At 32.4% G+C, this 12,958-nt stretch overlaps 1 non-coding gene across 1 annotated transcript; it reads left to right on the top strand.

Moving 5' to 3' along the window:
• The first annotated feature begins 12,086 nt into the window (after nt 1-12,086).
• Nucleotides 12,087-12,193, top strand: LOC127256030 (small nucleolar RNA R71). Its single transcript, XR_007839756.1, has one exon. It is a non-coding gene; the product is annotated as a small nucleolar RNA R71 (small nucleolar RNA).
• The last annotated feature ends 765 nt before the right edge of the window (nt 12,194-12,958 follow it).

The following is a 12,958-nucleotide window of genomic DNA, read 5'->3' as shown; positions in this document are numbered from 1 at the left end:
TGTTAGTTCAAGAAGCAGCTGAGATATACAAAAATATTACACATTTTTTATCACATTTAAAATTTTTAATCTATATTTTTTTTAAAAAAAAATTAATTAGATTAATTAGTTACCAACAAAATATATAGGACTGGGAGAGTAATAAAATAGAAAAAATTGCTAAATAGCTTTAACATACAAAGTGATACATCGGAACATTTTCATAGCTAATTTATTGCTCAAACTCCTCCTCATCCATGAGCAGGAAAACTTTATCGATCAATGGCACCAAAATGTCAACTTCAACACAAACTCTTGCCATTGACACCCGTGAACGGGCAGACATTAGAACATCTGCTCTCAGCGGGGTTCCGACTATGGAGAATAGAGATAATTGAATCCAAACAGGAACACGAGGAGATTCAACATTCGGTTTGAAATTCGAACTCCATTCCACCACTCTCATAGTCATAGGAATTCCTTTAAGGTACCACAACTTACGGGTCCAAATATTATTGCCCAAATATTATAAAGTTTCAAAAGGTTTGGTTTTAGTTTAATATTTTGACAATTCCAAATCAATTTTTGCATGGATGAGCAATATCATACCACATGTTGAATCAAGAGGTGGATCAACAGTCAACTCTTGCCAAAGCACCTCAAGTTTGGTTGTAAACGTCGCAATCGAGTCACCTCTTTGCTTTAAATTTTTTATAGTTTAATTTGCTTCAATTGAAATATGAGTGTGCCATTCGACTGTCCATACTTCTCCCTTAGTATGTCTTGCAAGTTCTTGGCAATGAAGACAATTATGAAGGCTATCTGCAATTTAGAAATGATGGAATTAATGATCCGTGCACAAGTGAGGGCATCTGCCTAAACCCCGCGCTTCATACTCTAAGAGGTCCTCAACTTTTCTCGGTTATAAAACCTAAAGTAGTCATGCCATTAAGAGGCACATAAAATAAAGTTAAGCGTTGTTGATCGTAATTATTCAATGTAAGACCTTTAAGACAGGTAATTGAGTTTTTATAAGCTGAGCCACAAAACGTGCAGTGACTTCAGTAACAGCTTCAGCTGCTGCAGCTTGTATGGTGAATTTTGTAGTGTTTTTATCATCAATCAAAATAACACTAATACCATGAAAAAATGAGGCTTAAGCTACAAGAGCACAAGAAATGCTACAAAGGATTTTCAAGAAATGATCATGTACTCATCTTAGTATTGACTAATCTAATTATTTAAAATAAATAAATAAAAATTGAATACACGTTGTTTGTCGTCTTTAATTTGCAATAGAAATCCTAACAACCAAATCAATTTGAAAAGGAAGCTTCATTTTTGCATAAGCATAGAATCCGTCTTTTGGGTGGTTCCCCGGGTCGCCATTTAACTCGTTTAGTTCAGTTACTTTTGCATCTACTTCTTGATCTACAAGCTACTTGGGCTGCTTTACCATTAAGGCAGAATACTCAATGTATCGAGAGTTTTGGAAAGTTCGTTAGAAACTGCATCTAATGAATCTAGAAAATATGTTGAAGTATCCGCACATGGCGATGCCATCTGCATGATTAATAAAAGTTATTCGAAAAGTACAAAATACGATCATATTAATCTAGAGAACTTGAAATATTCCTATTGTCACAGAATTTATACCATCTTTTGATAAATTTCATATTGTTGTATCGATCTACTTCCTCGCGCCATCTTTTGTTGGCAGTTCATCAATACAGCAGGTCCAGGAGCAGGAGTTTGATCTTCCAACAGACATTCGAAGGTGTGTTCCTTTATAAGATTTTTCCGGACTTTTACTATTCACCAAATTGTTCTCCAAAAAAACATCAAATCAAACACCTATTTTTTATTTTCTGTAATATACTTAAAAAAATAAATTCTACATTGAAAATATCAACACATATTTATATTACATTATACAACTATTCCAATTTAAAAACTTTACTATTCAAATCCCAACTCAAAATTCAAAGTCCCAAACAACCACACCCTAGTGTACATCTTCAGTATGTCGAGCTTAAGAGACATTAGTCAGGCTTTTGGTGTCTGCAGGAAATGGCGAGCTGCTGCAGCCACTTCCATAAATTTGGGCAAGGTACCGCTGCTTTTGCATCTCCCGAAATATAGCCACCAGCCATACCAATTCGTCGATCTTTCTTTGAGCCGCCAGCCACAAAGCCTTAGCTTGCCAAGATGCCGAAGAGGTATAGTCTGCTATGTCCGGAATCGTTGGATGCTTTATTGTGGTGTGCATCGGTTGTTTCTATTGCTTGATCCAGACAGAACAAGTGGCAGTCTACGATCCTATGAGAAGCACTTGGGGAGTCTTCAACGATGATGACTACGCCGATGGGAATTTTTGGATCGAGACAGCGAGTAAATGGTTCATGGCAGAGCACAACGGGGACATCTGTATTGTTTGGATTTCCTTCGATAGTGTGCAATTACCTGCGGACACCTTGGAGAGATTAGATCGGGAACTTTTATAGGTTGAAGACACCGAAAAGCATAGATAACTATAAATCTAACCTCCTGCCCGAGAGATATCCTTCTGCCTCGTCCCGCTTCCCTTGCAAAATCAGATCTTCGAGCCTGTTAATGGAAGGCACAAAGTTTTGTAAACTCCATCAATAACATTTCGAAAACAATTCAATCAGACGAAAGAAAAGGGAATCGAGGGTACATGTGAGTAGTCATTGGCAGATTCTTTTCTCTACAAAGTCTTTGGTAGTTTTGTTAAATCCAGTCCAGCCATTTATCTCTCTACAAACCATCCAAACAGCAAAACAAGCAGTATTAGACCATCATACACTAGTGCAGAAAAATCTATTCAAAAAAGGAAAAAAATTAGGGTTTTCGATCAAGTCTTTGGAGAGCCACGATCGAAGACCCAAAATCCTACCCTACCTTACGCTTGGGATGGGGGGTGGGGGGTGGTGTCGTCTTCCTCTGGATCGACTGCCTGCGGGAGTCGTCCTTGATTCAAAGGGTAATTTGATGCAAATTCGTGGTGGCTGAGTGGGAAGAACGAGGCGTGTTTAAAGATGCCAAAAACACAATCTCAGAGGGTAGGTTGAAATTATGATAAGTATATTTACTTATCAGAAAAGTTGTGTGGCTTATATGTTGATGACGACCCACCCACCATCCGAATGAGTGACGTATCACTTAAAATTGATGCGGAAGGAATGACCTGTTTGCTGAGGTTGAGTAATCAGTAAATAAATTTGGAATATCCAAAGACATTCCTAATATATATGTATATATATATATATACTGAATATCTTATTTAAATAATTTTCTACTTTTGTCTAAATTTATTATCCTTTAATAGGAAAATAAATCATAATTTTACCAAATTCATAGATTTATTGCTGTCAAATTATCTCACTTACTAAATAAAAATAATAATATATTTTGGCAAGTTATTAAAAAATTAATAATTGGTAAGATAATTATAAATTTAATTATTGATTTACTATCTTTATTATTATTGGGTAAGTCGTTGTTTGTGTATTTAATACTCCCTCTGTATTTTTAGTAAATTTATTAATCTTAAATATACTTAACAAAAATAAATCAATTAAATTAAATTTCTAAACTTCTTACAACCCACTCAAAATTCTTTTATTTTTATCTATTCTCAATAAACAAATATTTTTATTTTTATTTAAAACTTCTCACTTTTATAAAATTAGTTGTAAATTAATTATAAATAAATAAATATATTTTTTTATTTATGTGTATTGTATTAAATTTTATTATGTACAAAATCATATATATTGCGTACATTTTATTGAGATACATTACCAAAAATATTTAAAATATCAACAACACTAGATATATAAAAATAATAAAATAATAATATAACTTATTATTAATAACTTAGTAATATAGACTACTAAAATAGTGTGTCCATGACCAAATGGCTCATATTTGTTGGACAGAAGAAATATTTGTTATTTGGCAACTTATTAATTAGAATAATATATCTTTATTTAGAGGAAGTTATTAATAAAAAATAATAAACTTATTTTTTATATAAAGAGTATTGTCTAGGGCTATCAAAAATGGGTTAGCAAGGTAGATTAGTCAAAAAAAAAAAAAAAAAAAAGTAAATATACTTAAAAATAGTTATTTTTCTCAGATTTTAAGAGTTTATTTTTACTATTTTTTTAGACTAAATATATAAAAAAAAAATAAATATATTTATAATTTTAGGGGTTTAGAAATTGAGATTCTAATATTTATTCGCAGTTTGAGCGCATTTAGGTCAAATACCGTTAAATAAGGACCGTTGAGGGGTTTAGACGCGAAGTTTATGAAACCACGAGGGAGTTTAACGCAGTTTTAGAAGTACGAGAAATTTGGTACAATTTCATAAAATCACATGTGAATTTTGTGTAATTTAACCTATTTTTTAGTACACACAAAGTCACCAAGAACGTAGTAGACCGTACAATTCACAATGATACAAGTAAATTTAGGAAAACACTAAAATTAAAAACTAAAAACATATCAAAGAATATATTTTCTTGACACATGTCAAATTTCAATTTATATCCTTATTTATTCAAAATATATAGCATCATGTTATCAAAATTTTACATGTACTGTAAGTAACATACTATCACCAAAATTAACACTAATTTCTTCAAAAAAAATACTTTAATGGGTTGTTTAAAATCCCATGAAATCCATGTTTGGTTTAAAAAAAAAATGTGGAATTTAAAACGATGGGATTTGAAAAAGGGGTCTAAAATAATAAGGAATTTTTTTGTAACGGGGATACCCTGTTAATTTTAAATCTCATTCTTGAAATTTTAATTTTTACATTTATATCATATTATAAAAAAATAATAGTATTATATTTATATAAAAAAACTAAATAATTTTAAAATTAATTATTATTTGAATTATATATTTAATTAAATTTATATTATTTTTTATTGTATAATATTTTTTAAATAAATCAATAAATTCATTGTTTAAATTATTATTTATTATAAGTTTTATTTGAATTATAAAATTATATGGACGATCATAAGTCGGGTTCAGTAGGAACTGCTATTCATCCCAAATATATATTGTTAAATCCGAGATTCAAATTGGATCCGATTATACTAGATCCGACCGAGACTATACCCGGTAAGACTTGATGGTTCCAAAAAATCCATTTTTTTACTATTCTTAAATTTTAATTTAAAGTTACACATGTACCATATCCAATGTATATTAAAATTTATTTATTTTATTAGAAAATATTATAATAAAATAATAAATACGTTAAACTCAAAAAGTATTTTTAATATAATTATATTATTCGAAATTATTTTTTCATATGTATGATTGATATATTATTATTATTATTATATTACCCTAATAATGACCTGGATCCAGGCCTAATACTCAAATAATTGGATTAACTTCAAATAAATAGGTCGGGCTCGGTCGGGTCTCGATTTTACGCGAATCTATTGTCATCCTATAAAATTATTAATATATTTTCAATTTATATTAACAATGAATTAGATGTTTAATTTGTCAAAATAAATAAAATTCATAAGAGGACAATTATGTCATTTAGAATATAAAAAATCCTAATCCACGAAATATAAATCCCACAACATTTTACCAACCAAACATAATATGGAATTCAAAATCCTAAATATAATAAATCTCATCACGTGTAAATCCTACTGTGAAATTCCAATCCCACCAAAAAAGTCATGAACCAAACAGCCCCTAAGGATAGCAGCTCCTCCTGCGGCATCCATACGACGAATGCGGCATCCATACGACGAACTCTTCCACTTACAACTCAAGTGGCGTCTTGCTTCACTTTCTCCAGCGAATAGTTCCAATAGAAAAAGCATCCCCGAAACACTAGAGCACAACTCAAACATGAACAGTAATGTTGAAGATTGTTGTTCTACATTGGAAAATTATGGGAATTTCCTCTTAAACATGAGAGTGAACAACTATTTCACTTAATACGAATTAGTTTTAAATTGGAACCTCAGATCCCTTTAGAGTTATGAACACTCGCATTGGGTATTGATCCTATTTAGAATTTAGATATGATATCATCTCAATGAGGGAGTACCGAAGATTGTTGTCCCATAATGAAAAGTTGTGGAACTTCCTCTTGGATAGAAGGGCGAAGACTACTCTATTTTAATACTAATTGATTTTAAATTCACACCTCGGATCCTTCTTAACAAGTAATATTAATAGCTTAAGAAATGGTATTTTTTTGTAATATTTACTTTTTAATGATGAATTTTTAATGAAATGAAGGATAACTCCAACTTTAACTCTGCAAATTAAACCACACTCATTATTTCACACTGAAATGATAAAAAAAAAAAAAAAAAACAACAACGATTCTATGAATAAAAAGAAGGATTGAAATAATGATTACATAAAAAATGAATGAAGTGTCTTCACTCATACTATTTTTCTCTCACCCTAAAGACAAGAACATGCTTCAATCTAAAAGACCAACAAATGAGAGCTCTGGTCAGTTTAGATTGTCGTTTATATATATATATAAGTTAAAAGTAAGACATAGAAGTCAGTACAAATAGTTTGATTATTCTTTTTGGATAAATATTTGTAAATATACCATTTTAGAAAACATATAGTTAGAACTAATAAAGTTAAAAGTACTTTTAAATTATCAAAATTAAAGAAATTGTGGGGTAACGATTTAGTGAGTAGGTGACAGATTTTACTGAATAACTCACTCATTCACGACTCTGACCTCGCCTGGAATAATACTTTTAAAATTAAAATGACTATTTTATAAACAACAACAACAATAATCATAGTAGTAAATAACATATAATTATTTATATATTATACTTCAATTAAAATTTAAAAATATAATGGTATTTCTATTTTTATTTTTTATGTTATATTTGCATCTTCTGACGACATTTATGATCACCCCACTGTCATGAAGTAAATGACTTCAAAGGTCGTTAATGAGGTAACAATGAAGAGCTAAACTGCACATTTCTTGGTTATATTTCAAGTTCTCCCACTTAATAAGATCCTAATTTGTACTTCGCGAATAACATTTATTAATCGTGCAAATGATATCGCCGTCCATGGATACCTCTACATTCAATTCCTTAAATGCATTTTTGGATGAACTTCCTAAAACTCTTGGATGAGTTATACACATAGGATCTTCTGCTGCTACAACATTTGTTGCTGCATTTTCTCCTAAATATGTTGAATTTTCTCCTCCAGCTGCTCCAGCATTTTCTCCAGCTGCATATTCTGCTGCTCCTCCAGGATTTCCTGTTGCATTTTCTTCAAAATCTGTTTAATTTTCTCCTCCAACATTTGCCGCTGCTATAGTATTTGATGTTGCATCTTCTCCTGAATTTTCTGAATTTTCTCCTCGAAATGCTCCAGCATTTTCTCCAGCTGTATTTTCTACTGCTGGTCCAGAATTTGCTGCTGCATTTTCTCCTGAGTCTGCCGATTTTTTCTCTAGCTGCTCCAACATTTTCTCCTACTCCAGCATTTGTTGTTGCATTTTCTCTTGAATCTTCTAAATCTCTCCTCCAGCTGCTCCAGCATTTTCTCCTGAATTTGTCGAATTTTCTCCTCCAGCATTTGCTGCTGCTCTAGCATTTGTTGCTGCATTTTCTCCTGCTGCTACAGCATTTGCTGCCTAAATCTGCTGAATTTTCTCCTCAATTATTTGCTGATGCGTTCACATAGTATTGAATTATAAAAACTTTGTAGATTTATGTGGATTTAAAATATATATAAGTCTGTCCACCCAGCATTCTCAATAAAACAATTCCCCATTAATATTATTAAAAAATATAAATATGCACATAAATATAATATATATTATTCAGGTCAATCATTAAGGGTTAATTCTTTTAAAATCTCCAACTTCAAAATTATTTTCCTTGCCAGTCTCTATCCATATAAATTTTCTACTTAACTCCCCATTTATTTAATATAACTCCCTATTTGTAATTATTACACATTCTTACCCATCAAATTTCTATTTTACCCTCTAAATTATTTTTTATTCATATTTTTATTCACAAATATAATCCAAAACCCTTGTGTGAATAATATTTAATTTTATTATTTGCTTATCTATGGGACAAATCTATTTATTTTTTATGATATTTATAACTCAAATAAATCATAAACCACATAAATAGTTAGGAACAAAGAAATATCATAAATCAAAACAATTCTAATCTCCCAAATCCATACCAAGTTGTTTTTCACTCATAGACTAGAAAAGTAAACTACTCGCCGCTAATCATAGGCGGAAGAACAAAGGAAGCAAAGAGAAACATCGCCTAAAAATTATGTTTGGTAGGGGTAGAACTCGAAATCTTCTTGAAATAATCTTTCTCCTTCTTGCACGGTTTCTCTCTGGGACTGTTCTGCACGGTGTTCTCCTCGGCAAGTGGCATAAGTGGCGCCTCCCCTTCTTTCTTTTCCTTTATATTTGCCATAATTTTGTAACAATTGGGCTTTGGACCTTTTTGTTTTCTTTTTCCACTAATTCTATCAATTTTATTATTTTTCTCCTGTAAATCATAAATAAATAATATATATCCAAATCAGGTAGAATCTAATCAAAATCAACCAAATATCGCAAATAATATAAATATTTAACGCATGAGATTTATGGCTATCAAATCTCCCCACACCTAGATCATGTTTGCCCTTAAGCATAAATTCGAAACAAGCCAAAGAAATCACAGGCGACTCAATATGACAAGAAAATCTAACTCAACCAAATCAATCGAAAATTCAACGTATCAAGTCAAGTCAACCTCACAGGATAAAGTGTATGTGCACAGGCTCTCTGAAAGAAATAAGTGATATAATCAGCTAACGCTCAAGTAGTGCGAAAAAAGATTATCCCATAGACTTGAATGAAGATCAAATCTCTCTTGCTTAAGATACTCGAATCTAACATTAAGAATCAAAGGGACTTTTTTATAAAGGTTGTAACGGGGCTGATGGTTAGGTGTAGAAAAAGGATATGCGAAGGCTAAAATATGTTAGGAAAGAACACAATAAGTACACGATGCTAGCATGTGAAAAACAGTTCGGCATAAACAATTAAACCCTTACTTTATTCACTACCCAAACTTTAATAACATAATTATATCAATAATACTTCATCAAGATTTTTTTTTTGGGGGGGCCTTTTTTTTGTTTTTGTTTTTTCTTTTTGGCCTCTTTTCGTTTTTGTTTTTTTAAGATATATAAATATATATACGTCTTTCATTACCTGGTCTCATTGAAGCAAACACTTCTTAATGCATTATTTATTTATACTCAAACTTCGTTTCTAACTGGTTCCGGATAAATAAAGTGCATCATAACGTGAACTTAAGGTAGTTCTTTCTAATATAAGGTTCAAATTGGAGAAGGCTTAATATCAAAAGAAGGGTATGCGGCTAAAAGACGGTTTAATATAGAAGAAAATTAGGCTAAAAAGTCTCAAAGGGGCTAGCTAGGGGAAATATATTGTGCTGAGTGTTAAGGAAATGCTTAATGGGTTACCTAATGCCCTTATCATTTTCAAAATGCAAGACTTGATAGTTGCAAGTTCAACATGCATAATCAAAGTTCTTGGTCATCTAATTGAACACTACAAATCACACAAGAAAGAGTTTTCAAAAGCTTGATAATATGTAGTTTATTTTCTAATGTAAACTTTTTGGAATATATACTCGAATTTTCACAGGGTTCAAATGTCAACCTGGCTCAACATATTTAAAATCCAATGTCATCAATCATGTCAGACTAACCTATCACACAAACCACCTTTGACTCACTTCAGACAAATCTTAAAAACATGCGAAAGGACAGCAAATCAAGTATCAAAAGTAGCACAAAATGAAAAATGTGCCCAAAAATTTTGCATACTCTCTCCTCACACCTAAACCAAACATTGTCCTCAATGTAAAAAAAAGTAAAATAAGAGAGGAACTTCCCTGGACTCCGTAGGATTGGTGCGACTGCATATTTTTGCTTTGGATTCCAAACTTCTTCAAGTTAATTGTGCGTCTCTTTAGCCAACACCAAAATTGATAGCTCAGGGAGGAAGAAGAAGAAAGACGGCGGGTTTTTTTTTTTCAAAATTCTCAGAGAAGTTCCCTACAAAAAATAAAGAATCCAAATTAAATAGGTGAAGTTTAAAAATAAAAAATAAAATAAAACAAAAATTAAAGAAAATAAAAGAAATAAAGCTAGAAAACTTGGGTTGCCTCCCAATAAGTGCTTCTCTTTAGCGTCTTTTGCTAGACGCAGTTACCATGTTAGCCATTAGGTAGTACTGCTTCAGACCGTCTTACCCACTTCAATTTTTATCTTTTACTTCCATGTTTAAAACAATGATTACTCACAAAAAAATTATTTGCAAGATTCACGTTATCATTTAAGTGAACAGGCTCCAACTGATTTGGATGCGGCTTCGATTTATGTCCATGATAGATTTCTCATGCAATCTCAAGACTCCATGCATACTTTTGTTAATAACATTCACACTGCACAACGCATTAGATTTTTCAAGGTATTTTATAGAATCATAAATATTAAATTGCATTTTTTCACCATCAAATTCCATAGAAAGTATACCTTGTTTCACATCAATTTTAGTTTGTGCGGTGCACATAAATGGTCTACCTAGTAAAATCGGTGCATGATTTGAAGAATTATCATCATGCATATCAAGCACATAAAAATAAATCGGAAAAATTAACTCGTTAACTTGCACTAGGACATCTTCAATCATTCCTTCAGGGTAAGCATTTGTCCTATCGGCTAATTGTATAATAATTTCAGTTTCTTTTAAAGGCTCAATGTTCAAAGACTTATAAATAGACTTAGGCATCGCATTAATTGCAGTTCCTAAATCTAACATTGCTCATTTAATCTCCAACTTACCTATCTTACAAGGAACCGAGAACATACCTAGATCTCCACATTTAGGAGGAAGATTATGCTGTAAAACGGCAAATACGCTCTCGCAGGCAATAATGCATTCGTCTCCACGGAGTCTCTTTTTGTTCGCACAAAGATCCTTAAGAAATTTTGCATACTTCGGCACTTGCTTGATTGCATCCAGTAAGGGTATGTTCAATTCCACCTTTCGAAACGTCTCTATCATCTCCTTATTTCTATCATCCTTTTTTGGTTTCACCAACCTGTAAGGAAACGGTGCAACATTAGTTTTAGTATTAGTAGGTGTATTGAAAGTTACCTTGTTCGATGTTTCAGTGGCGGCTTGCTCTATTTCTTGCTCAATATCTTTCTCATTCTTGTCTTTTGGAACTCTCATCTTTGATACTTCCGAATCTTTTCCATTTTGTATAACAATTCAGCTCACATTCCTCGGATTGGTGTTAGGTTGTGAGGGCAATATGCCTTTTTCTCTTGACTTCATCTCGCACATTTCATTCGCTATTTGAATTGCTTGTTCTTCCAAGTTCCTTATGCTATTCCGAGTTTCCTGTTAAAATTGCAACATGTTAGACGCCATAGTTTTCATCATATCCTCTAAGGAATTACTCGGAACCGTTTGAGGGGGTTGTGGAGGGTGGTTAGGTCCTGGGAATCCTCTCGAAGGATCTCCAAAGTTTGCTTGTTGATTCCCATACTTTAAGTTCAGTTGATCTTTCTATCCTGGATTGTAGGTATTCGAGTAGTGGTTGTATGCTCTTAGGATGAATCCTGCAGCACTGACATATACTTCTTGACTCAAAGTAGGACAAATATCCATAGGATGTTCCGAACTTGTGCAGATTCCACAAGCCTTAACTTGTGTCTTCCTTGCAACAAATTGTCGAACAAATGAAGTCAGTTCAGTCAATTGTTGTTGAATAGAACTCACCTCACTTGCTTCTTTAACTGCTACTGCTTCTCTTGGTCCGAACTGTTATGAGTTCATCGCCATATTGTTCAGTAAGTCCCACTCCTCTCTAGGAGTTTTGTTCAAGAAGGCCCCTCCACTTGTTGTGTCTATGATTCTCCTGTCGATGGAAGTCAAACCTTCATAGAAATATTAAATTAGTAATTGCACGGGGATTTGATGATGAAGACATCGAATAAGTAAAACATTAAAGCGGTCCCAATATTCAAATAAATACTCTCATGTATGTTGTGTCATTCCACATATCTCTTTCTTCATGATCGCAGCTCGTGAAGCGGGAAAGTACTTTTCGAGAAACTTTATCTTCATGTCAGTCCATGTAGTGACGTTTTCAGCAGGTAGATTGAATAGCCAATCTTTTGCAGCGTCTTTCAGTGATAAGGGAAAAGCATGAAGCTTGATTTGATCTTCTGTTACTCCTTGTGGCTTCATACTTGTGCAGACGACATCAAATTCTTGAAGATGCTTATTGATAGTTAGAAATCGCATGCGTTTTATATTCATATCATATGCGATATTTGGATGATTTTGATTGGATTCTACCTAATTTATATGCGAATTGTTTATTTGCTATGTGCAGAGGGCAAATATTAAATTTGGCATAATTGGCAGAAAAAGAAAATAAAATTAATTAAAGGCCCAAAAGCCCATCTACAAAATAATAGGGCAAACATTAAATAAAATGAGGGATCACACGTTTCAAAAGAGGAGGACGACTAGGGCAAAAACGCACAGGAGCAGAAGACTGACAGATTCATAGACCGCGCAGGAGCAAATCGACAGAGAAGACTTCCCCCTCCCACTATGACTTTATCCTTCTCTTTTGTTATTTGTTATTTGATTATAGAGTAGACACTTTTCTGGTTTGAGGGGTGATAATGTTTTGGTTTTTTTGTTTTGGAGATTCTTAATTTTCTTTATAAAAGTTCTTTTTTATTATCAATATTTGTCTAATTCTGATAATAGCGTTTGTGATTGTTAGATTAATTGAATATTTTGGTACCGATATTTCAATTAGTCTGATAA

This window comes from Andrographis paniculata, unplaced genomic scaffold, assembly GCF_009805555.1.
Source record: "Andrographis paniculata isolate CXL003 unplaced genomic scaffold, ASM980555v1 Contig54END, whole genome shotgun sequence".
NCBI classification, from domain to species: domain Eukaryota; kingdom Viridiplantae; phylum Streptophyta; class Magnoliopsida; order Lamiales; family Acanthaceae; genus Andrographis; species Andrographis paniculata.
The sequence above is the reverse complement of the archived record's forward strand: the minus strand, read 5'-3'. Positions and strand labels throughout refer to the sequence as shown.